Here is a 5,172-nt window from a genome sequence, read left to right as displayed (position 1 = left end):
TGTGGTGCTGGGGGATTGAACCGTGGTCCCTGATGCTTTTGCTAAGCTTGTTCTAAGTAGGTGCTTTAGACCACTGAGCCATCTCTCCAGCCCACCAAAGATGTTCTTTAATAAGAAATTATCATGAGATATTTCTATTTGATTTTTTAAAATCAAAAATAAGAACACAAAACTGCCATGTGTTTCGAAAATTTTCCTTTCCCTTAAAATCTCTGTCATCAACTAAATATAATTTTGGTTCATTAGGAATATCCCAAATGCCTACATAGTGAAATTAAATATGTTAAAGATTAATGGTCAAGGGCCGGGGAGATGGCTCAGTGGAATAAGCGCTTCCCTGGCAAGCACAAGGACCTGAGTTCAATCCCCGGTTCCGAGAAAAAAAAAAAAAAAGACCAAAAAAAAAAAAAAAGATTAACGGTCAGATTTCATGTTAACAGTTTTGAACTGGTTTCCTTCTGCCACCAAACGCCCTCACTCCAACCTGCCCCCACTAGTGCCAGTCCATCTTCTAAAGATAATCAAGAAGTCATTCTCTTGCTTAAATACTCAGGACTCCCCATGGCCCAGCAGCAGCTTTTCCCAAAGAGCTACATTCTCCGTTACCCACACAGCAAACAGGCTTCTTTCCTCCTACACCTAAGTACTGATGTCCCTGTGAAGAGGACCTTGTGAAGCCTGGATTTCCACAGAACACACTCAGTGAAAGCCTAGATGCTAGGACAAACTGGACTCCGGCCCTCCAGCCCCAGCCCTGACCACTTGACCTCACTGCTCAGTGCTCAGGCAGGTCCCACTTCCCTCTCCTCAAACCCCCTCCTGTTCTGGCCTGTGAACTCCCATTTATAGAGCTCTCCTAGCTCTCATCTCGGCATAGCCTCCTTTTCCCATCCTCTCACCAAGGCAGCTGCAGTAACTATTCCCTCCCCTTCCTTGTATCACTTCAGTGAGCACCAACATGCTTCCCTCCCTTCATGACCTACACCCTCCACGCAATCTGCAGTTGAATCTTACATTTCCGTTTCCTTATTCAGTACCTGGATGGAGGCATACACATAAAATCTGCCTGACTTCACATACAACATAAAAACACAGAACTCCCTTGATGCCCTAGACCTGAGAAAACAGATACACATAACTGAAACACAACATACCAGCTGTTCAATGATGCTGTTTAGCATTATTTGATTTTCATAAGCACACTGTTCTTTCATGCCCTGCCGGTGATTGACTGGGGCCTCGGGCACCAAGCACATGCTCTCCCCCCAGTTACATCTCCAGCACTTTTTATTGTTTATTTTGAGACAGTTTTGCTACATCACACAGCCTGCCTCAGCTTCCCGAGTTGTTGCTATTACAAGTCTATGACACCATGGGCTGGTGAGATGGCTCAGTGGTCTAAAGCACCTACTTAGAACAAGTTTGGCAAAGCACAGGGACCACAGTTCAATCCCCCAGCACCACATGCCAGCCAGCCCCGCTCCCTGGTGGGCTGAGCTGGCCACACACACACACACATAAATAAATTAAAAAATTAAAAAAATAAAATAAAAACAAAAACAAAAACAAAAAACAAGTCTATGACACCACACTCAGCATTAACAGTAGAGTTCTCTAACAACACACCATCAGAACCAAGCATGGCAAGACTGTTTTGCAGCACACGCTGAGCACCAAGTGCTTCGACTGTTCAGTATGTTCAGTGTAAGAGAGGGAGCCGCAGCAGGAAGTCAGGGCGCAGTCAGGACACTGACTCTGAGAAACTAACACCTAGCAAATAGCTTTCACAAAAGTAACTAAACATTATTTCATTTTTTATGTTCTATTTCTCTTTAATAAGCCTAGTCTTTCTCAATTACAGCAAAATTCATTTTCCCTACTCTCTATTATCCCAAAGTAAGTGCATAATAATAATGAGGAGGAGGGGTAGGACAGGGTGGGTGGGGAGAGAAGACAGGCCAGGCCACACAGCAGATGCAGTACAACTGGGAACCTGTCAATGTCCTGCCCACTTAGGCAAGAAAGGCCCCAATGCCAACCCTTAAATCCCATGCAATCCTGGCTTTCTCTAATAAAGCTGCTTTGTTCCTATGTGGCATAGACACCCTCATGGCCCAGCAATGCCCCTTCTAAGCTCCTGCCCTGGAAGAATCCAGGTCCACACAAAAGCATGGCACGTAAATGTTCCCAACAGCCACAAAGTGGAAACTCAAATGCCCATCAGCTAACACAAGTAAAAGCTGGTGTACCATACAATGGCATGCTGCTTAGTAACAAAGAATCCCAGCACTGGGGAGGCTGAGGCACAAAGACAGATGGGAATGGAGGCCATCTGGGCTACAAAGTGAGCTCAAGGCCAGCCTGAGCTGCACAGGGAGACCTTGTCTCAAAAAGACAAAGACAAAGTAACAAAGTAATGAAGTATGCTGTATACAGTTGGGTAGACAGCACTTCAATGAGTGTGAAAAAATAGTCAACTCCACTGAGGTAGAAAGATGAGTGATTGTCTAGCACTGGGGGCAGGAATGGAGATAGACTGTAAAAAGACACATAACTTCTTTTTTGGGAAGACAGAAGTGCTCTAAAATTAAACAGTAGTGATGATTACACAACTCTGCACATTTACTGGAGATCATCAGATTGTCCAGTTAGCTTAGGTAAATGCTATGGTCTAGTATGCTGCAAGAGATGGGGGAGAGGGAAGTGAGGGAAAGGGCAGGGCACATAAAAAGAAGCAGGGTGCATTATGCATTAGTCCACGTGGAAACTCCTCACGCTGAGTATAATCATTATGACTGCAAATATGTATAAATGAAAATTAAAAATCTGCAAGGAAAAAACTTATGCCTCAAAAAGCTGCTTTTAAAAAGCAGGATCTGGGGGCCTGCCCCTTAGCTTAGCTTTTAAGTGGCTGCTTCAACTGCTTTAGTCAGGCTCAGGTTGCTGTGGCTGATCCCCACAACTCAAGCCAGCCAAACCTGCCCTGCCCTGAAGGCATTTGGAGAAAAAAAAAAAATCCTTGAGTCGGGGAGATGCTCAGTGGAATAAGCACTTCCCTGGCAAGCGCAAGGGCCTGAGTTCAATCCCTGGTTCCGAAAATAAATAAATAAAAAAGCAGGATCTGAAAGACTTCCAGAAAAGAAAAACAGAACTTCTTGCACAGAAGAAATATCCTTAGTAGGAAAAGCCCAGGTCCTGCCTGTAGCTCTGCCCTGATTTGCTGTGGCTGCTGGGGAAGCTCACCCATCTCTGACTCTTGGCCCTCAGCAGACACTCAGGTGACATGAGCATCAACTCCTGAGGACAATGGCCCTGAGACCCTGCTGGCCCTGGCCCACTCAAGTCAACTAGCCTTTAGCTCCTAGCTTACCTGGACCACCTACTGATACTTCCCAGTGGAAGGGTGAGTCAGAGACGACGACGACAACAAAATAACACCACCACCAATAATAACAATGATTGGGGCAAAATCAGATGCTAAAAGCTGTACCAGAATCTAAAAACCTGTAATACTGATGGGACAAAAAAAGACTCGATTTCAAGGGAGAGTTACAAGTTAAACTCCCTCTCTTACCCCCTCTGATGTAGCTAAGCATGAAACCACTTAGAGAAAACTAGGGTCATAAAATAGGACCAAATAGTTAGGACAACCTGGAAACAGGGCAACCATTAAACCAGACTGCTGGGCGAGGAAGATAGCTTGGTGGTCTAAGTGCCTGCCTGCCAAGCGTAAGTCCCCAAGTTTGATCCCCAGTACTGCATGCCATGCCAGCTCAGGAACCCCGGGTGTGCCATGCTGGCCTGAAAATGGGTGTGGTGATGCACGCCTATAATCCCAGCACTGGGGAAGCTGAGACAGGAGGATCACTGTGAGTCTGAACTGTGTAGTGAGATCCTGTATCAAAAAACAAAAACAAGGGCTGGCCTGATAGCTCAGTGGACTAAAGTGCCTGCTTAGGCAGAGCCCAGGGGCTGGGGTTTGATCCCCAGCTTGCTGTGCTGGCCCTGCCTGTGGGGCGTGCTAAGACAGCAATTGAGACTGGGTGTGGTGGCACATTCCTGTAATCCCAGCACTTGGGAGGCAGAAAACAGGAGGCTCACTATGAGTCCTATCTGTGTAGTGAGGCCCTGTAGACTGTGTCCTAAATACAGAAAAAAAAGAAAAACAAACAAAAACACACCAAGCTATCTGGGGAGACAGCTTGGCAGTCTAAGCACCTGCCTGGAAAATGAAAGGACTCAGGTTCCATCCCTGGTACTGTAAGCCATACTAGTCCCAGAACCTGGGCACATCGTACTGGCCTGGAAACTGGGTGTGGTGGCCCATGTCTGTAATCCTAGCACTGGGGAGGCAGAGATAGGGTCCAGGGTCATCACTATGTGTCTGAGATGCATAGTGATACCCTGTACCAAATCAATCAATCAATCAATCAATCAATCAATCAAACAAATAAAAAACCACACTGCCCCATGACAGGCAGATGGTCAACAGTGTCTGGCAAATGTAAACCTTGTGGTAATTCTGTGACATTCTTGTAACATTCCTGAAAATGTGGTAATGTGGTTACTATGGAAACCTAAAAAATATATAACGTGAAAGCAAAGTTCAGATTCCTACCTACAACTTCAGGAGTCCTGACCCAAAGTCAGGGCATGGGTCGGTCACGAGCTCACAATAAAAGCTTCCTTGTTTCTTCTCACTTGGTCTCTTTCATGGGGGCTTATCGTCACAGCTCACTGTCACCTGCTGCTACAATAGCTCACTTGATTGCTAATAAGGAGTTCACTCTTCATTATTTTCTACCTTGCATGGGTTTGTACTTCACTTGCTCTCTTTTTCTAAAAGCTTGAGGTGCAACATTAGGCTGTTTATTCTGGTTTCCTGATCTAAGAATTCACTGCTATAAAATTCCCTTAGAACTGCTTTCATTCTGTCCCATAAGTTCCAGTATGTTGTATCTGCATTCTCATTTAGTTGTATATATTATTTAACTTCTTCTTTAATTTGTGACCTATTGGTTGTTTATGTAGGTATTACTTAATCTTCATGTGTTTATGGAGGTTTTATGGTTTCTTTTGCTATTAATTTTCAATTCTATTGTACTATGGTTAGGGGCTTGTGAGATGGCTCAGTGGTCTAAAGCACCTACTTAGAACAAGCTTAGCAAAGCA

General features: G+C 44.9%; 1 protein-coding gene across 3 annotated transcripts in view; it reads right to left on the bottom strand.

Moving 5' to 3' along the window:
* Nucleotides 1–5,172, bottom strand: part of Ppp1r13b (protein phosphatase 1 regulatory subunit 13B) — a 104,641-nt gene that overhangs the window by 52,035 nt on the left and 47,434 nt on the right. The window lies entirely within an intron of this gene.

Source organism: Octodon degus, unplaced genomic scaffold, assembly GCF_000260255.1.
Source record: "Octodon degus isolate 3935 unplaced genomic scaffold, OctDeg1.0 scaffold00226, whole genome shotgun sequence".
NCBI lineage: Eukaryota > Metazoa > Chordata > Mammalia > Rodentia > Octodontidae > Octodon > Octodon degus.
Note: the sequence above shows the minus strand (reverse complement) of the source record. Positions and strands in the feature narration are given on the sequence as shown.